Source organism: Balaenoptera physalus, assembly GCF_965194825.1.
Source record: "Balaenoptera physalus genome assembly, chromosome: 18".
In the NCBI taxonomy this organism is placed as follows: domain Eukaryota; kingdom Metazoa; phylum Chordata; class Mammalia; order Artiodactyla; family Balaenopteridae; genus Balaenoptera; species Balaenoptera physalus.
The window spans coordinates 16,384,147-16,406,112 of NC_138899.1; the positions used below are offsets into that span (position 1 = coordinate 16,384,147).

At 37.5% G+C, this 21,966-nt stretch overlaps 1 protein-coding gene and 1 long non-coding RNA gene across 3 annotated transcripts in view; one reads left to right on the forward strand and one right to left on the reverse strand.

Moving 5' to 3' along the window:
• The window catches only part of GPC6 (glypican 6), a 1,071,594-nt gene that overhangs the window by 800,869 nt on the left and 248,759 nt on the right, over positions 1 to 21,966 (reverse strand). The window lies entirely within an intron of this gene.
• LOC309647418 overlaps positions 1 to 21,966 on the forward strand; it is a 774,616-nt gene that overhangs the window by 81,819 nt on the left and 670,831 nt on the right. The gene's annotated exons all lie outside the window — the stretch shown is intronic.

Sequence of the window (21,966 nt, forward strand, 5' to 3'; positions counted from 1 at the left end):
TTAAAATTGACTCAGTAATGTAAGTAATGGACTTTGCACTAAGTAGAATACAAGAATATTAGGACACTTAGGTTGCTTTCATGTCCTAGCTATTATAAATAGAGCTGCAATGAACATTGTGTGGATAAAGAAGATGTGGCACATATATACAATGGAATATTACTCAGCCATAAAAAGAAAGGAAATTGAGTTATTTGTAGTGAGGTGGATGGACCTAGAGACTGTCATACAGAGTGAAGTAAGTCAGAAAGAGAAAAACAAATACTGTATGCTAACACATATATATGGAATCTAAAAAAAAAAAAAAAATGGTCATGAAGAACCTAGGGGCAGGACGGGAATAAAGACGCAGACCTACTAGAGAATGGACTTGAGGACACGGGGAGGGGGAAGGGTAAGCTGGGACAAAGTGAGAGAGTGGCATGGACATATATACACTACCAAATGTAAAATAGATAGCTAGTGGGAAGCAGCCTCATAGCACAGGGAGATCAGCTCGTTGCTTTGTGACCACCTAGAGGGCTGAGATAGGGAGGGTGGGAGGGAGGGAGACGCCAGAGGGAAGAGATATGGGGATATATGTATATGTATAGCTGACTCACTTTGTTATAAAGCAGAAACTAACACACCACTGTAAAGCAATTATACTCCAATAAAGATGTTTAAAAAATTTTTTTTCAAATAAAGTAAAGAAAACAAGAATATTAGGTTCACTCATAAAAAATAATTTAAGAGAATCATTGTTGCATCATGGCATATCTAGGAGAAGGCAGCAAAGCTGGTGAAGGCCCTAGTAACTGTCACAAACGCCAAGTCTGTACTAGTGATTTTTAAGTGGATTGAATCAAACTTCCTTTTTTTTTTAATTTATTTTTTTGGCTGTGTTGGGTCTTCGTTACTGCGCGCAGGTTTTCTCTAGTTGCAGCGAGCGGGGGCTACTCTTCGTTGCGGTGCCCGGGCTTCTCATTGCGGTGTCTTCTCTTGTTGCAGAGCACGGGCTCTAGGCGTGTGGGCTTCACTAGTTGTGGCTCGCAGACTCTAGAGCGCAGGCTCAGTAGTCATGGCTCACGGGCTTTGTTGCTCCGCGGCATGTGGGATCTTCCCGGACCAGAGATCGAACCCGTGTCCCCTGCTCTGGCAGGCAGATTCTTAACCACTGCGCAACCAGGGAAATCCCCAATCTTCCTATTTTTAAGTAATTAACTTGAACCCCCATTTACATTCCTTTATAGAAATCTATTGGTAGTATAACTGTCCATACACATAATTTTTAAATGAATGTAATACCCCAACCGGAATCTAAAGGAGAAAATTTGAAAGTATGTCATCTTGGGCCATGGCTAAACTTGAGGTAAAAGAAGTAGTCAGATATTTGACCTACAAGTACTATCACTACAAACACAACAGTATAGATACAGACTAACAGTGGTACATTAGGCAAGCACATCAAGTATTACAAATGGCATAGCTCCCACTGATAAGATTTTCCGGAAAAAATGAACAGTTCTTGATAAAAAACTCCAAATGAAACAAACACAATTTTCTCTTGGATTTACATCATAGTCATATTCCTAGAAAATTCAGAGTATATTAATATTGCACAACAATACTTCATGTTTCTAGTAAGATGGATTTAGGTTCTGGGCTTATTTCACTGTAAACAGAATTTTTTTTTCAGAGAATCTGATAGGATGTTTCAAAGTTGTGCAGGATGCTGGACAAGTCTGCATTTTGCAGGAAGCTCTCACTCATGGATGGATATCTCTTGGTAACTACTTACCAACTGCCAAGACTAGAATGTTCTAGAAGAGATATCTGCCCTGGAAGAGAGTTGGACTAAACTTTTACATTCTTTATCTAGACAGAAGATATTTAAGGCAAATACATAAGTGTGAGTGTGAACCACTGAGCTGAAACCACTGGTTCTTTTTTCATTCCTCAATTCACAACACCTGTGCATTCACCCACTCGTTCTTTTAGTCATGTATTTGAGTGTCTGCTGTTACTTCCAAATAATTAACCACCTTGGAATTTTCTACAGAAAATCAGCCTTGCACTCTAGTTCGAAAATCCCATTGATTGACCTTCAGCTCAACCATCCTCCCAGGTGTCTTTCTGCTGAGTGCTTTGAGGTTGGTGGAGAAAAAGAATTCCTCCCGAACAGAGGAAAAAGTAGTTCAGTTTCTCATTTAAAGTGCCCGGGAGATTCCAATCCTTTACACTGCATAATACTTCCAATTTCCTGGAGAAATTCCCAGAAATAAGGCAGGGAGTCAGAGGTGAGTGAACCTGTACAAACCTATTAGAAGAACATATGACAGTTTTCCCAGACAATCTCCTAGAAGCTATTCTATTTCACTGACACTCCGTTTCATTTTCTTTTCCAACACACGCTCTCAGACAATGGGTTTCTGATGGCACATTTTGTGAGAAGAATCTTTAGCTACCTCTTGGGGAGCATGTTCCTGACACTTTGCCCAATGCACTGTGGAGAGAAAATGGTAGAGCAAGAATTTGTTTCATCACCTCGCTGTGCAAATGGCTGTAATTTACAAGTTTGGAAGCACACATCTTCTTGGGATTCACAGTAAATTCTCCTTTCTTCTCCCTCCAAATTGATTTTGCTTTTTATGATTGCCCTGCCATAGGAGAGAGACATGGTATGTACAAGGAACGGTGGAATCTAGCCATGCTTGCAACTTCCATAGGCGTCATCCTTAAACAAATTCTGCTGAGAAGACCACAGCTCTCATTCAAGCCAACAACCAGATCTGAATTTTACTATTAAGAAGGGTCTAGGCCATTTTCAACAAAAATGACCTTTAATTGCTCATTTCTAGTTCCTCTGAAAAAAGTCTTCTGTTGAATTACCACCTCTTGCAGAAGTATTGTAACTAAAATTGCACCAGCACATGGCGAGGAACACACCCACATCCGGTGCTGGTTTGAGTAAAGATACTGTGACACTTCACACTGTGAGAGAGAATTAAAGACACCAGACTCTGGTGCTTGAAAGATCATAAAGGCATCAACCCGCCTCCATTTCACAGAAGTCCTCATGTAGCCAAGCTCATTCTCTCTTCCAGCTTCAAGCATGATGGCTTCTCTTTCTCTAAGATAACCTTTGGGTGTAAAAGTGTCTCAATCTTTAAAAGAGTGTCTCAAAAGCTAAGAATAATATTGGATTCAAATTACAAATGGTATTTGGATGACTATAGTGACTTGAGTAAACAGTATGTACAAGTATAAGACCAGCAAGCATGGATCTCATTCTCCATGTTAAGGAGTAGACCAAAGTCAGCTTGTTCAAGGCTATGCCCTGGGGGGAGAGGTTAACAACAGGACTGAGGAAATAATACAGTAATACAATGACCATAATTATAATGAACAATAATCCAATAAACAAAGGAAATAATACACAGTCTTCTTCATACCCTGCAAGTTCGTCTCACTCAAAACCTCCAAGGTAGGTTTTACTGTACCTATTTACTCATCTGTAGGGGTGAAGCAACTTACTGCCAAGGCCCACCCCTTCTTGAAACTGCCTTCACTTAGCAAGCATGCTATTTTTTCCCTTGATTGCATGCCTATTTCTGGTGATTTGTGGTTAAGGGGGCGGGTGGAGATTCTGGGTCCGAGACAAGAGTAAAAGCAGCTTGAAGTTACCCAGTAGTGCTGTCATGAGTTATTTCAGTCCCTCCTTGCCCTGAAGAGTTGAATATTTTTATCTTTAATTTTTACTAGTTGAAGGGAGTGAGGCCCAAGGTCATAGAGCTCCTCTGTAGTGAGCCCAGAATTCAAATGAAATTGGTTTGTACTCCCATAAGTGCTTTCTCAACTGTGACTACTCCCTCTCTCTTTGCCCAAGTCTAACAGAAGTATCTCTCTCCAACTCTCTTGGGTTCTTGAGTTCTCACAGTTTTTGCCCAGGTTGCCTCAGGCTTATTCCAGATTCAATTCAGTAGGAACCCAGCCCCCTCCCAAATCCTGAAGTACAACTTGTCTCTGGGGACACATGGATCCTGGTATAGGTTTTGAGAAGTTACTCAAAATGAGACAAAGTGGAAAATTTTCATAAGTTCATTCCTGTAAGAAACAAAAAAGAACAAAGAAAAAATACCCAAGAAATGGAAAAGCTTTAGCAAATCAACATTAAAACTTCTGGTCTTTGAAATCATGGAGGCGTGAGTTTGAATCCTTGTACTCCAACTTAGAAGCTGTGTGACATGTAAAATCAGGCATGATAACAATACTCCCAATCACAGCCTTGCAGGGAAGATATAATAGAACAACCTACAGGAAAGTGTCTAACTTATATTTTGTGTGCAGTGATACTTTATACATACACATATATATTTGTTTCTTTTTTTTGTTGTTTCTTTTCCTTCTTGATCCAAAGCCATAGACGGCATTAGAGCTATAACTTTCTCAACATCAAACCCCTTGTTCCTTTCTCTTCCTTCAGCCCTGATGCTAAAAGAAATCACTGGAATGTTCTTCCAAGTAGCAATTCAGATGTGAACTGCCAGCTTCTCCCTTTCTAGGCTAACTCATATTTTGAATTCCACCTCTTTTCATGGCAAAGCATAGGTTTGCCTCAGAGCTGCTAATTCAAATTTGATAGCCAAGAAATGCCTCCAGATTTCAGCCTTTTTGAAGAACACAGGGAAGGAATAGGTGAGAACTGAATTACCCACACTACCTACATCCACAGACTTTCTTTTGATGATTTAGCACTCATCTCCCTGGAACGTGGTCTTTCTGAAAGCCAGATTATCATCGTTTATCTAGCAACACCAGAGTACAATAAATATGCAATACACACATCTAAAATTTCTGCCCCAAAGAGAATATTATCAAAGGATAACTTTTAAAAGGGGGTTAATCATGATTTCTACAAATATAAGATAAACATTTACCGAGGATCATATTTAACTAATTAATTAATGAGAGAACCAGTAAATAAGATGTTATAACTGGTTCAAAAGTTAATTCAAAGAACCACACATAACTAGCAAAGAAGAATGCTGAAGTGAATTACAAATAAATATAAAACTGACTTATTCTGGGAAGAGGGTTCAGGGTAGGGCTGGAAGTTGAAAATCAATTGTATTTCCTCAGGACAAAATTAATTTGTATGTCTATTGTCAAGAATAATTTGCATTGTTATCAATTATCTATAGCATACAGAGTTGTAAAATAGCTCAAAGATAATAAGATAGGAGACCCCACAGAATCAGATAACGGAGGAAACATGCCTAGATACTGCCTAGCTTTCCAGTGAAGACACCCAGCAATCATTTTCATCCATTTCAAAGTTTTTCACAACCTTTTTCCTAAAATATAAATTTAAAATAAAATTAAACAGAATGCAAGGAGTTAATTGGGACTTATTTTAAAAGGAATGTTAAGCAAAAAAGAAGCAGACTCATAGATATAGAGAACAAACTAGTGGTTACCAGTGGAGAGGGTGGGAGCAGCAAGATAGGGGTGCAGAGTGGGAGGTACGAACTATTGGGTGTAAGATAAGCTCAAGGATGTATTGTACAACACGGGGAATATAGCCATTATTTTGTAACAACTGTAAATGGAAAGTAACCTTTAAAAATTTTATAAAATTTTTTAAAAGTAAAGTGTTCAACATTAAAAAAAGAAAAAAGTGTATATATATCCAGTTGCAGTTAAGCAAAATTCTTGAAGGAATATTCCATTGCAGGAATAAAGTCCTCCTTCCTATCACGTCTGTCCTAAAAATGTTCTCAATCCTTTCTTTCTTTTCTAATTTAGTGACATGCCTGATGTGTTGAGGCAGTGTTATCAATGGATTAAAGAGCTTGATCCTCAAATAAATAAATACATACATAAATCAATTAAATTATGGGAATGGTAAAGATAAAGTTGACTTAAACAAAACCTCGTAATTCTACGGGCATCTAGTACAGATTAAGAAATGAAAACAATGAAAAAAGAAAGTCTATTCCAAAAACCTGACAGGTGATAAAATAAACTGTACATCCTGCCCTCTTCCTAACTTTTGGAGTTAGCCCGCCATTAACGGCTACCTGAAAACACCACCTGATATATGTCATTATTCTTTTTAACATATGACTGGGCAATAAGCCCAACACCACTGAAGAATTCAATGAGTATCACCTTAAATACTGTTGTGCCCTTAAATACTGTTGTGCCACCAAGCACCCCATGAAACCACATTGCCATGTGTTATCTTAGTGTTTGTCACAATCTATTAACATGTTTCAGGAGTGACTGTGCTGTATTAAGAGCCATGAAGGCCCATGGGGCTCCGTCCTGCAGAAATAAGGCCGGTGTGGTAGACAGTTCAAAGCAGAAGTGACAAGTGTAAAAGCAATAGTTAATCAGCCTGCAACACAGGCAACCGGTGCACATAGGCACCTGCCAACTTAAGGCAAGAAAGTTCTGAAACATTAATAGGTCCAAGATAGTGTACTGCTCGAAAAAAGAATGGCTGTCTCATTTAAGTAAATGGAATTAGTGTATCGAGTAGCTTTACCAAGTATACTGATCTACTAGCATCAAGGTAATTCTATTTAGTACCTATATTTTCACCTTAAAAATAAAATCTCTCCCTGGAGTTGATTCTTCGACTCCTTTATCTCTCTTTGAAAGGAGAGGCGGTATCACCTCAGTTTAGGACTCACAAAATAGACTCAAAAAATTCTTAAAACCTGTTCAACAAAATGCCTTATAGGTGATTGTTTTCCGAGAGCTTTGTATTCAGATAAAAGATTTTCTTAAATTTCCTGAAATTTCAAGCCTTTAATGGAAATGTTCCTCAAATACAAAATCTAATATATATATATAATATATATTATACATATATATGTAAACACATCCTCTGTCCATTAAAATCACAAAGTGTTAAAATTCTGATATTTTAGATGTAAAAGATAGGGTAGAGATTGCTTCGTGTGACCTCCACACTATACAGATAAAATCCTGATGTCCAACTCATTGGTTCCTAAGCCACAGATGCCTCTGTATCAGGTGGGTTCCTGCCCCCGACATAGTGCCCTCTCTACGTCTCTGTACTTTGCCTCATCCACGTAAGTCACCTACTATAAAAGGTGCTCCGATTTATGCCATATTTTCTTTGTGTATATTACATACATACATGCTACTCATTTACAGAAAATTACAGAAAAGCACGTGCTATTACAGTAAAAAATGACTAAAACACAAAGAGCCTTAATATCTTCAGTCGATTTAAAAAAAAATTATTTGTTTTTCAAAAATTTTCATGTTTCTTTTTAAATTCTCAAGTTTTTTAAAAGCTATTTCAGTAAATTGGCTTGTGAGAGTACTTAATGATTTCTTCAAAGCAAGACTAGTACTTATTAAAATGTTATTCAGTTGCAACTGGTCCTCTGATTAAAATACATTAATGAATTTTTTTGAGAAAGTGACTTGTTAACAGGTCAATCTGTCACCTGGCAACGACTTTAAGAAACCTATAACTCACAAGCTAATGGTAAAAACCAAGCCTAGAGCAGCAAGTAAAATTTGTAGTCGACCAGCGCTCCTCAGATCAAGGGAGAGGACCATCTGCTTCCTGGATTGGACAATGCTATAATTTTACAGTCACCAGTAATATATCAGCTGTGCTCTGCAAGTTGGTGGTATTCTGATAATATTTTAACCTGCTTCTAACAGCTGCAAGTCAAAGCTTTTTATGGTTCTTGAAAATGAAAACTAGAGCCTTCCCAGTTGGTCTGGTGTGTCTTAATCATTCATCGTAAGTTTACATACTAAAGTTTAGTAAAAGCTCTATGATGAACGAAGAGCTGATTCTTTCTACATTAGAATAGGCAAGAAAATTAAGATGTCAAATATGTCTTGCAGAGGATGGTGACACTGTCTCATTACAATATTGTTTAATACATTTCTTTAGTTTTAGCTGATGACAAGATACGCTTCAATTTAAAAACAAGAACTATAGTTCTTTTGACTTTGAATTTTCACATGTTTTCTGTGTTTCTCAAGGAATGTAGAGTGACTTAGAGATACGATTTTTAGATTTTTCTTTTAATTACAGACTGAATCAGGTCTGAAAGGGCCCCTTCTATCTAGGCTCTATTAGATTGTCTTTTTCACTAAGCAGCGAATGCCGTCCTGGCATTCTGGTCTGATGGACTCCCTCAGAGTCCATCAGACCAGAATGCAATTAAACTAAAACATTTACTATGATATTAAGATGCACTTTGGTGCATGTATTCTTTTAACTTTCATAATCATACCAGAAAAATAATCTGCTTAAGTGCAAATTAAAGTGCTTCCATTTTATTTTTTTCCCTCCATCAACTAAGACACTATTATGTAGAAAGTCATTTTGAGGTTGAAGATTAAAGTTTTATTTAGTGCTTATATCTTGTCCTTGAACTATCACAATGTAGTTTAAGCCCTTTTTACATTGATAATGTGTAGAAACTGCCTGACTTTTACAGGGAAATTCTTGGACGTGTGTCTAGGGGTATGTGTGCATGTGTGTGTGTGTATAGGAACACATGAAAGTACACGTGTGCAGATGCAAGGTATTATATAGAAACATTTTAACTGTTCATTAAAATCATAACAGTTAAATGGATCAAATTCCATAACCTATTATATAATTTAATATACTTACTGAAGAGTGGACAGTAAGAATTTAGAAAGATATCCAGAAAGTTACACTTTTTTTGGTAGTTTTTTAAAGCAGAGATCAGCAAACTTTTTACAAAAGGCCAGATAGTTACTATTTTAGGTTTCATGGTACATAAGATCTCCACCACAACCACACAGCTCTGCCACTGTAGCCTGCATGAATGCAGCCATACACAATATGTAACCAAATGGGTGTGGCCATGTTCCCATAAAGCTTTATTTACTCCTACAGGGGACAGGTTAGATCTGGTCCACTGCATGCAATCAGCCAACCCTGCTTAAGCGTAACAATCTGCTTATTTTAAAGTGATGTCCCACACTTCATTACCAATCAATACAATCCTTCATAATAAATATAATTTATCTTACTACTCAGAAAACAAAGACTTTCACATCTTTTATCTTGTAAAGCATCCCAGTGAGATTCTGTGAGAATCTGTGAGAAAGGTCCTAGTGTATTCCCCATTTGAGATGAAGAAACTGAGGCTCAAAGAAGCTTAATTATCAGCCTCAGAGAGTCCACGTGGAGTGCTAGGTCCCCTCTGCCAGCATTCTTGTACAGCTCACTGTGAAGAAACTCAGTGCTTACAAAGGTAATTGTTAGGGAAGTTTTCAAGTATACATATTTTAAATATTAGACTGTGATGCAGTCAGGGGGCCAAAGGCTCCCTTTTTAAGAGGTGGAGCTGGGGTAGGAAAGATGTCAAAGTAGTTGTGGGGTTTGCCTCAAGCTGGCTGACAGTGGGGTGAGCAACAGACCGGAAATACAGAGGAGAAGCAAGAAGGGGTGATGGGTGTGGACGATGGCCAGTCTGTGCTCAGAAGAAAGGGCTGATGTTGTATAAACTGGACGGTAGCCACATAAAGGGAATAAAAAAGCCAAGAAGCCTGCAAAACAGAAGATACAAAGTAATCATAAAAACTGCCTTGGGAAGTCTCTAGAGAGGAAGCAGCATTGAACCACCACCATTTTCCATCTCACAGGCGTAAAACTCAGGAATCTGTGTCCTTGGACTCCCTTAAAAGAGTTTGGGTATCCCAGACAGAACTTCAAAAGCAAATTCACTTTGTTATAAAGCAGAAACTAACACACCATTGTAAAGCAATTATATTCCAATAAAGATGTTAAAAAAAAAGAAACGATTTGATAAATGAAAGGATTTGACATTCAAAACCCCATGAATCTATGTAAATCAACTATATTTCAATAAAAAAGGTAAATAAATAAAATTTAAAAAGCCATGAATCTACCACCTGGATGTAACAGACAACATCCTACACTCTTGCCACACATTTCTGTCTAAGTATTCTACACAGACACACACACACACGCACACACACACACGCACACACACACACAATGGTAACTATGTGAAGTGATGGATGTGTTAATTAACTTGTTTGTGGTAATCATGTCCCTACACACACACACACACACATATATACACATATATATATATCATGTCACTATATATATACACACATATATATAAAATTGTCTCATACACCTTAAATATATACAATTTTTAATTGTATATTACACCTCAATAAAGCTGGAAAAAACACCAGGAAATTAAAAGCACCCTTCAACTGAAGTATTACTGAAAACTAAAATTACAGAGAGCATTTGCTGAAAAATGAAAATACCTACTGATTTTTAAGCATTACATAGATAAAAATTGCTGATTTGTGTCTTTTCTAAGGATGAACCTTACCTAACTTTAAGGTGTTTTCCTGCCACTCCTTATCACTCTACAAAGAAAGGCTTTTATTCCCTCATCTGAGTTATCGAGAGTTCTTGTTCAAGTACAAGGATGTATGAAAACCCACAATGTGTTGATGGTTGGAACAAATTTATGAAATGGTCATTTTTAAGTGAAATTCTACGCTGATATAACTGAAAAACAACAACGGCCACTGAAGTTTAGCTGGAGTTAATTTTTCTACCAATTAATTCTCCAAAGTAAAACGTAAAGAACATAAAAATGCAAAGCATACCCAATATGAATGAATTAATTACGGTGAATGGAAAAGACTAATTCCAAACAAATGACTAACAAAACCTCTACAGAGTGATTCACATCATCTGAAAATTACAGTCATGAACTTCAAGATTAAATCCAAAGCAATTACAATCTAAAAGAGATTAATTTTTCCAAGTAGAGCATATGAAAATTTAGTATATCTTATCATCATGTTGCCTGAAAGGAGAGTTAGCCTTGAAAACACATTGCTTTCAAGTGGCATGGAAATTAAATGTGGAACAGGGAATAGTATTATTATCTTACATTTTGTTCTTCCAAAGACTATATACGGTCTTCTTTAGATACTCCATCATTCTTGTGATGAATGAAAATGTTTCTAAGATAAAGGTACAGTAGGAAAAGTAGCAGTTGACTCTTGCTGCCTTACTAAAGCTCTTATTTCCCTTTAGAGTTTAGTGACAATAGTACATAGTAATTCTCTCTACCTATGAATGTAGCTAAAAATAACAACAGGTGCGCTCAGAGTGCTTTTCATTTAAAATCCACTTTTCCCTTGGCAAGTGAGGGAGAGCTATACACTGCCTGGTATAGAAGATTTATTCAAATGTCCCTCATACTAATGGGTAGCTTTGGCCCTACTGCCTATGTCCTGATTGATCTTCTGAAGGTAAATGACCCTGCTATTCCAATAAGCCTGCTGGATTTAGAGGGGCCCCAAGGCAGGTAAGTTACCAATTTCTCCATTCAGTATGTCAGTTCCTTATCCTCCTACTCTTCTTAGAGGATAGAGAAGTGTAACAATGCAAAATAAATATCTACTTGTCTTCACTTTGTTTTGCACATGATAACACATCTAAGATCATTCTATCCTGAAAGCATTTTTTCTTCTTACTTTTGTAACTAAATGTTTTCTTATTTCCCAACACCAGTTCTTCCTGTTATTCTCTGGTTTTATTCAGAAGCCTTTTACTGTTGTTGACAGCCTATAACTGTCCCTTGGAAAATGTACCCAGGATGTTTCCAATTACCTGTGCTCCACTTCCTGGCCGAATGCTCGTGGTAATTTGACAGCCCAAGAACTTCACTAACCTGGGTGCTTCTCCCTTCATGTTCCAGAATGTTTTGACTCCAGGACCAGATTTGATGAATAGATTAAGCTCACTGTCTTCCTAACTAGGGTCTTTGCTCTTACATGTGATGTTAAGTGTGAGACATAAGGTTGCCAATGAAACATGAAAAAGTGGGTGTGATGTGGAAGAACACGCACATGGAGAGGGTTGAGAGCATCAGAGCTGGGAAGATTTCTCCTTTGATGTGCCGCCTTCGGTCTACTTCTGTCAACTGCAGAGCTGGCCGTGCTTCTAAAACACATTAAGACTTTTAAGATTTCAAACTTGCTGCTGATGAATTTTTCAATGGCAACTTTATAGTAGCAGAGTTCTGAAAGAGCTTTCACCATTGCTGAAACTAAGTCAAGCTGTTGATCTTTGGATGGATTTTGATGGACCCGGCTAAAAAAATAGCTTGGGATTTCTTTAGGAAATGACTTAACTGAGTTGCTATCTGAGTTCTGCTACTGAGTCTTTTCCTTGGTTTCCCATATGGAGGCTTCTAGCTTACAGTGATTCCTATATGATTTTTCTATAGATATAAATCATCTGAGATTTCAAGTACTTCGTTTGTGCTTCCTTAATAGTGAGTTTTACATGTCATATATATATATATAATATTTATTTATATATGATTATTTGTGTTTTTATATCCTCTACTACAAGGTACTTGAGAGCAAGACCATTTATTTCACATGATACCTCAACGTCTTACCAGCCAGTATTTAACAGAGAGAAAGGTAGGAATGCACATATTTTAAGTGGTTTTTTTGTGTGTGAAGCTAGTAATTAATGGAAGCAGATGCAAACCTCAATCCATCTCCAAAAGAAGTTGCTAGATACATGTTTTTTTATTAAATACATTATAAAAATATGCTTCATCATTCTTTGGTAGCATGTGTTACTTCATGCAATTTTAAAAAGCTATTTAAAAAAATAGTAACAGGATTTTCTCTGTAATTTGCAGATTACAAACAGCCCCAAAGTTCTATTTCTCACTGAGACTGTAGGTCCAATATGGGTTGGTAAGGGGCTCTGCCCTCATAGCCACTAAAGAATTCACACTGACCGATCCCTTCTCAAACCAAATCACACTCTGGCTCTTAAAACTCCCATCTGAAGGCAAGAAAATGCATTTCCACTCACATGTCATAGAGAAATAAGTCACATAGCCACCCCTAACTTTAAAAGAAGCTGTGAAATAAAATCCTACCACCTGTCCATAAAGAGGAGAATGAGTGTATTTGCAAGCAGTTCTAATGACCACTGCATATGTCTACTTACGATGTGAAGTGCATTGAAATGATAAATTATACTCATTGTGTGTTTACATTCCTGGCTTGAAAGCTATTAGTATCAAGTAGCTGCTGGCTTCATGTAGGCTCTTACCCTAAGACATTTAGAGTCTAGTTATTCTTGGTTGATGAGGTTATGGAGTAGCTGTGGGCCTTATTTTGCTTTGGGAGGATCTTAAAAAAAAGGTGAAACAGACCTTGAGACTGTCAATAGTTGAACCTCTTTTGTATTCTGTGATTCAGTGTGTGAAGTCTCTCTAACCCACAGAGCATCTCTGGCTTCCCTCTTGGTACACAGATCTCTGTTAGAACAGTTTACTCAGAGAACCCAAGCCTTGGTGGTTACGATTTGAAAGATGAATGTGCCATCAATCAGCAAAGGACTCATTCCTGATTTTTGTCATGGAATTTCATGCCTCTGGTGTTTGGGAAAATCATCAGTGAAGTTGATTCTTAACATATTGAAAGATTTTATTGAAGGACTATAAAAATATTAAGACTGCACGGAGTGGAGATTTAATCAGATAAGTCTGGCATCATGAAAACCACACAACTGTGCTCTTTGAGTGTCTTTGGAGATTACAGGGGGCAGGAGGAGTAACTGAGTAATTACTTAAATCCCAAATCTGGACTTTTATTTCAGAATCTCTCTGCTGCGTTTGAATAAACACTGCAAAGCAGACGTGATATGACTCATTTTGTAAATACCAACATTTACTAATTACCAGCCACAGAAGTAAAACCTGGAATCACAGCCTTTTAAGATCACAATGGTAAAACAGCAATATATTTTCAGAGCAACGAACACCAATTAGATTTGGCTAGATTTATGTTGCATACATTTTACAATCATACAATTGACAAAGGCAGAAGGTGAAGAGAGGAAAAACGCTAAAAGGTAAACATGGTTGGTTTATAATCCCAGGGATATCTGGGGACTGGGATTAGGTGGTGAGAATTATTCTATTGAGGAAAGTAGAATATAGACTAAAAGGCTTAGCTTCATTAGAAAGGAGGGCAGTACACAAAGTGTTCACCTTTCCTGTCTTTATTCTCAGTACAGTCTCCACTGAGGAGAGAACCAGGGAAAAGAAGAGAGTTACCACTACCCTAGGGAATCAAGTTTTTCATCTAGTCTACAGCAATGGCTCAGTTTCCTCAAGGATAACAGCTAACAAAGTCAGGTCCTCCCGGCATCTGATGTACATCAGCCATGAGCATCTAATAGAGCTCATTTACTCAAGTTAAATGGACACTTTGTACTGTAACGGTTTTTAAATTTGATTTTCAAATATGCCTTAGAAAAGGTAGCTCACTGTTCTTAGATCTATAATACATGTTTGATATTATAGACACCTGCTTTTTCGTGTATGGGAAATCCTTCCAGCCTGTTATTGTTTCACATCTGGAGAATGCCAATTTTTTTTTTTAAAACAACCTACCATTTAGCTACAAATTTAATTTCCTCCTAAAATTGATCCACTTACGGTAACCACATAACCTTAGAAATAACTAGTATGTTCTTCCTTCTCCTAACCAAAATGATGCCAAAATAGGTTTGAGGGGAGGAAAAAAAAATTAGAGAGGAGACAGAATTTTTTTATTTCAGGAGAGCTGAAAAGAAACGACATGCAAAAGAATCCGGTTTATTGACAAAAATATGCCTTAAAGTGTAAATTACTTTCTCATGAAAGGAATTCAATTTATGATTCAACAGAAAAAAATCTGTGTGCTGAGAACTCTGCATCTGCACAGTCTCCTAAGAATCAGAAACCAACCAGAGCTGTCATAACTATTATGCAAAGCAAAAATGAATAACAAACTAGGCAATTTCCTAAAGCAAATTAAAATGCAATAGCAGGCATTTCATGAATATTGGAGCTTCTCTTTTTCTCAATGATGAGCACCTACATATCTTTCACTACTTTTGCCATTCAAAACGTACTGAGTAAATGGTGCTAAACCTTTACCCCAAAGGTGCCTGGGAAACACAGTGGGACACTCGTGTTTGAGGCAAGCTGCCTTGGTACTTCCACAGATACTTAGACAGAAGCTTTGAGAAGATAATTATCATTATGGATAAGCAGATTATCTTGCAGGGCATTCTGATAACATCACTGGAAGGCATTATATTTACTCATGATATTGTTCTAGAGTTTCACAATGGGCTGGCTCTCAGATCCTGTGCTTAGTTAAATGAAGATGCACCCTTTCTTTTGTACTCAATGGTAATAGGGGTCAAGAAAAACAGCAACAGATCCATGTGTGGGTCCGTGTTAACATGGCATGTTATTTGGAGAGGCAAAGGTAACCCAGCTCCCATACACAGTTTTAAAGATTCATTTGGAATTTATACTAAATGGAGAACATATTTCATTTTGGAACAGCTTTTAACATGTCATTACACGATTTGTTGCCAGATAAATAATGACCATTAATGTGCTTTCACCTTTGAAGCTGTGCAATTCCAATGAATTGCTAAGGTAATGTTCTTTTAGCTTGAAGGTCTAACTCAGATGATTTTGACCTACATACACCTTCTAAATGCACGCGTTGATTTTCCCTCTTCCATCCACCCCAACTGGCAGGGGCCAAGTCCACCAGGACCACGACCTCCCTCCTGCGCCCCAGGCTTGCTCTGCCATCACTGACCCTCCATTTCACCAGGGGAGCCGTCTTTCTACAGGTGACCCTGCTGCTCCCTTGCTTTCAATGTGGCTCCACCACATTCTCAGGCTGAAGCCCAAACTCTCAGAATGACATACATGTACTTTTTCCAGCCTCAACACAATCCAGGGCCAGTCCTCACACTTCACGCTAAAACATCACACCAGTCGTCCTCTCAGGCCAGCTCTCCCCCTCTTTGGAATGTCTTTCCTCCACGCTTTCCATAGACATCTACGAAGACACTTCTTGCCTACCTTCAGGAAGGGATTAATTCACCACCCCTCTCTCACTTCTCCTATATTGCACACTCGGCAGACAATATTCTCCAGTATAGTAGGCAAATCACTTGTGTGCTTCATTCAGCACTTTCAAAGGCATTCCATCTCGCTCAGAAGAAAATCCAGCCTTTGTGGCCCAATGCGATTTCAGCTTCGGCTTTCCTCTGACTTCATCTTGTATTACGCCCCTCTCTCTATTTCCTTTGGCCACACCACCACTTTGTCATTGATTAACCAAGCCTAGGATGTTCCTGTCCCCCTCAGGGATTTTACACTCTGTACTCCCTTTGCCTAGAATGCTCTTCCCCTAGGTACTGACTGAACGACTAGTTCTCCGTTTCCCTGTTTTCTGCTCACATGTCACCCATCAGTGAGGCCTTCCCTGACTACCCAAGTCTAAACAACAAAACACATTTCCCTACTCCCACGCAATCCCGATTTCCCTGTCCTGTATACTCCACATATTACCAACTGACTGTCCCTTCTAAAGTCACACCTCCCATCACTCTTTATCCCCTTACACTGCTTATTTTTCCTTATAGTATTTATCACCAGCTGACAATTCTATATGACTTACTTTATTTATTTTCTCTCTTCTGCTACTAGAATATAAACCTTTAAGTCAGAAGCTATATTCCTAGCTGGTAAAAACAGTGCCTGACACAGAGCCGCTCAATCCATATTGGTTGAATGAAGGAATATTATACTTAAGTGTGCTGTCTTCTCTACTAAAGTTCTTAGAATTTTAACTTGCAAAAGACACCTTTTACATATGCTCAATGGGAAGCATAGTACTTGGTAGAGAGAAGCAATTTAATCAATGTGTTTATTAAGCAGAAAAACATTTCAGATTTTGATCAACCCCACCAAAAAAAGAGAAGTGATAATTTTCTACTTAGTTCTAAAAACATTCTATACTCCAGAAGAGAAAAAAACAATCTGTTAAGAATATAAATTCAACTCATATTAGGAATATTTTATACTCTACTGACGTTTGCCAATACTGGCTAACCAAAAAGAAAAAAAAAAAAAGCAAACAAATCACCTCTAATATAGTTGTGTGATATCTATAAATATCTAATATCTATGTCACTGTTCATAATATTGAAGTTCCGTTGACTGAAGCTCCATATTGGAATAAAAGTATTTAGTGAGTTGAGCTATAGAATTTAGTAGCTATTTTAAGGGTTTTTCATAATAATATCAACTATCTTCCTCAATTTGAGGGAAGGAGGAATTGGTTTTCACCTTCTTTGATTAAAAGATTTGAAGATTTGATGTATGATATCTAAGCTGTGATGTGTGACAAGAAGTAAAAAAAAAAAAAACCTCACCAAATTATGGCACAATCACTGGAGAAAAAAAAAAAGAAAGAGAAGTAGACTATAGCCTGACCCTTTCGACATAATCTAGAAAAATCTCAGTGATTTGGTCAAGTCTTCCAGATAGATAATGGCAGATATGCACTTAGAATCTGTTTCCCACCTTCATATTTTGCTCTCTATCCTTCGATGCTTCACAGAGGGACTAAATGGACCAGCCCTGGTTTGGAGTCCTGCATACACTCTAAGCTTTTAAAAGTACATTCTTTACAGTCTGAATGGAGAGAAAGTTAGAGTCAGGGTATTTAAATAGAAACCACCATGCTTATAAAACAGGTTATGGAACCATTAATTGTCTGTTTAGAGCTTCAAGTATAAGACCTCTAGGTACCATTTCAAAAATTAAAGCTTAAAAGATACACCAGTGACCTGGAAGAGCTACTGTAGCCTCCAGAAATGCCTAACCTTCCCATACAGGACAGGCAGTGCACATGGAGAAGCTGACCTCATATAGAACAGTCACCTTTTACCTCTTCCTTGCTTCTGGACATTCCAGTTTAGTGATGCTTTGAGTAATCTCCTAATAGCTACCTTCATAGTGAACTCTTAGATTTTCCCTACTGAAATAAAACAAGGGCAATATTTCCCAAGAGAAAACAGATGATTTCTCACTGGCTAGCTGAAAGTCTTTACAACGATCTACTAACTATACAATCTAACAAATCTTGCAAATCCTCAAAATGAATGAACTCATTTTAGAACACATTCTGTAGACTTAACTGAGAGCCCCTAACCTTTATCTAACCCCATTAATGATGGATCTCTCTAGGCCCTGGGGTGGGTTTTGAGCCCTGCAAGTAAGCAAACATACTGAACCACAGCCAATAAACAGGTTTCTCCCATCTCATCCCAGAAGAAACTGACTATAGCAAAGCTTACTGGCCTCAAGAGATCGCTTAGATGACAATAACTGTATCCAGTAACAAGAGGAAAAGGAAAATGAGACAAAGGAGAGTAAGCACATGACCCAAATCTTAGGAACAGAAATAATGAGGCTATTTTATAACAGAAAACAGTCAATCCTCATTATTTGCAGATTCTGCATTTGTGAATTCACCTAATCACAAACATATATCTGTCATCCCCAAATTAATACCCCTGGCACTTTCAGTCTTAGACATGCACAGAGCAACACAAAATTTGAGTCACCTGACATACTTGTTTCCAGCTGAGGTGGAACAAGGCTACTCTCTGCCTTCGTTCAGTTCTCAGACTGTAAACAAGTGTCCTTTTTGAGTTCTATTCAATGTCACATTTTTTTTTTTTTGCATTTTTGTGCTTTTCTGTTGGTGAGGTGGCTATTTAACGTCGCCCTCAAGTGCAGTGCTGAAGTGCTGTCGTCTAGTTTCCCTCAGCACAGGAGGCTGGAATGTGCCTTCGAGAGAAAATATATGTGTTGGACAAGCTTCATTCAGACATGAGTTATAGTGCCGTTGGCCGTGAGTTCAATGTGAACGACTGAACCGAATGGTATCTTTAAACAAACACACAGAAAACAAGGTTATGTACTGGCTGGTAGATGAAAACGTTGAGAGCAGAGGCTCACAGGAACCTAACCCTGTATTTCGCTTAGGAGCCCTGTATTTCACTAATACAGCATGCACACCTCCGTTATAGACCACAGCTACTGCAAACAATTAGGCTGAATCAAGGCCAAAGAATTATTTTAGGCCACAGCTAATATGAAATGGTAGCTAGTATGCTATATTAACTATATAGCTATAAAATTGTTATAACAATTATGGGTTTATTTTTAGTGTGATATTAATTCCAGATCAACTGCCTTTGGATTCCTCTCATAACCCTTTCCATAAAATATGTCTTGGAATAAACTAGAGCAACAACACACGTTATCACATTGGCCCATTATCTTGTTAAATTAATCATCATGGTTTATTTCACACTCAGAGAGGTATGGGTTTACAATGTAAAGAGAACTGAATTAGGGTAGACATAACTGGGGTTTGTGCCCTGCCTATATATTCACTAGTTACCTGAACAAATAACTTTACTTTTCTGATACTCAGCTTCCTGAGGTTGTCTGAGGAATAAATTAAATGCTGTATAGAAAACTGCACCTGAATGGCATAGAGTAGGAACTCCAATGTTATTTTCTTTTAGTTTATAATTAGTAATACTGTTGTTATTTTTCCTGTCAAATATAACTGGTCCTGATTTTCAACTCAAGCCTTCTGCTTTTTTTCTACCCTTCTCTCTAATGTCTGAGCCAATGCTCATTTATAAATTTAACTCACTTTAATGGAGTATTTATTCTGTGTCAGGCTATGGGCTCATTACTAATGACACATTGATGAATAAAACCCAGTTTTTACCCCTCCCCCCAAAAGACTGTAATCCAGTGAGGAAAAGCAGAAAAAATATAAGTATTACTTTTTTAATGAAGTAGGATAATTTTGTGGCATATAATATTATATGCAGAATGCTATAAATAGTACAAGGGCTGGGGGAATATAGTTAAAAAAAGTCATCCTATAAAAGGTCACATTTACTATTTCTTGATGTGAGTGGAAAATAGTCATGGAAACATCAAGAGGCATTTCACACAGAGGTTGCAGTGTATGTAAAGACCAGGGGGCAAAAAAAAGAAAAGAAAAAGTGAGTTTGGGGTCTTACAAGAACTTCACCATGGTTGTAAGAAAGAGTTAAAAAATGAAGATGAAGGAGCCTTGAAATTCTTATGGTGCTGGCATTTTCTGTATAAGTCCCTCCACTGTGTAGCAGTGAAGGAATGAATTAAGTGAAATAACTTGGGGTGGACATATTAAATTATTATGCTCCACCAATATTCTCTAGTTTAATAAAATTAGCAAACATTTACTTGAGCAAATAATAAAGGTCCAGAACTCTTAATAGGCTATAATGCTTTAAGAGGAGAAGGCAGGTCAGGAGAGCATTGCCAAGGGCTGCCGTGAAGGGGCTGCGGTGGGTCCCTGCCTGGGCTTCTCTGGTGGGTTGGAGAACCCTGAGGGCTTGAGTTCCTGAGGCATGAGGATGATTCCATAAATGCTTATGGAACATTAAAGTCATTGATTTCAAAATGACCTACACCTGGTTGGTCTTTGCAGCTCTAAGGAAACTTTTCAAATTGGTGATCAAATGCTGTTTCTCTCAACTGCACTGTTTATAATAATAGGAGCACAGTCTGTGGAGCGAAACAACCTGAAGCAAAAACAGTTTGGGATTTTATACAGTATTTACAGCCTGTAAGAAAAGTGAGGAGAGTTGAGATGAATTTTATTTGTTCTTTGATACTATTCAAGTTTACTGGGCCAGCCAGGCAAGGAAGGTGTTCTGATACATAAGCCGTCTGGTTAACAGGGAAGCAAGAAAACCCAGTTGTACTATATACTAAGCATAGCATAGGAAACAGTTGATGCTACAAAATTCAATTGAACATAGTCTGGACTTTTTTCTGGCTTTCCTTCCTGATTCAGTTGACCTGTTCAAGACTATGTTATCTCCCTAGTTCTATCATTTCTACAAAATACAGTACTATTTGCTCCACACATGTGCAGAGGGGCTAGTGAAAGTGAAATCAGGTCAACGTTGAGATAGTCACACTTTTACAATAAAACTGAAGTCTAAAGGACTGAAAATCAAATCCTGTTTTAGTGTTAGTTTTGTCCATAATCCCCCCATTTCTTGTTCATTTGTATAGCAGCTATAATAACTGATTGGTTTGTTACCATTTGACCTTACTCTGAAGAAATTAACCAAGAAGCTCTCAGCCTCAAAATGAAAGTGTTGGTAGTGAAATGAATGTCCGGCAAATTGACGCTGGGCAACATTCAAAGTGACAAATTACAGAAGTCATTGTTCACTATCACAGATAGCAGGAGCAAAGTAAACACAGCGTCCCACATGATCTGTGAATAAATACAGTACGAGCAAGCTGACGGCAAAAGCAGTGTAATTATTAAACTGAAAAGAAAACATATGCTTCTTTTCAAAAGTCAAATGTTTGCTTAAGAATTATTAAACCAACACCACATTGGCACATATTTTTGAAATGGAGAAGGACTATTTCACACCTACTCAACAAACTTAATGAATGCCAGAGAATTGAAATTAACAGTTATTATTACTTGAATAATTACTATAAGAATAACGATTATTATTATTAAAGTTAATAATGAGAGCATATTACCTCTTAATTATTTCAATACAGGATTAAGAAATATTCTGAAAGTCACCAAATCCTCTACTATTGGCAGATCAATACATTATCAGTAGTTTTTCCCCAGAAGAATTTTGGGATTTATATCCTGCTTTTACAATAGGAACAGAGTAACAAAGGCCACAGTGATGACTGTTAGCTTAAGCATAAACTCAAACATTAAATACATGTATTTGTAGATTACCTGCTTAACTCAGAACATGTATTAGTAGACACTGGAAATTCTTTTCCGTGCTAGGAATAGGCGCTAAAGGATTAAATTTTTAATAATACAAGATCAATAATTAAAAAGACCATCTATATTTATTGTGTACAAAGCAAAAGAAAATATTAAGAGTACATGATTCTTAACTCTTAGTTGCTTTATTATCAG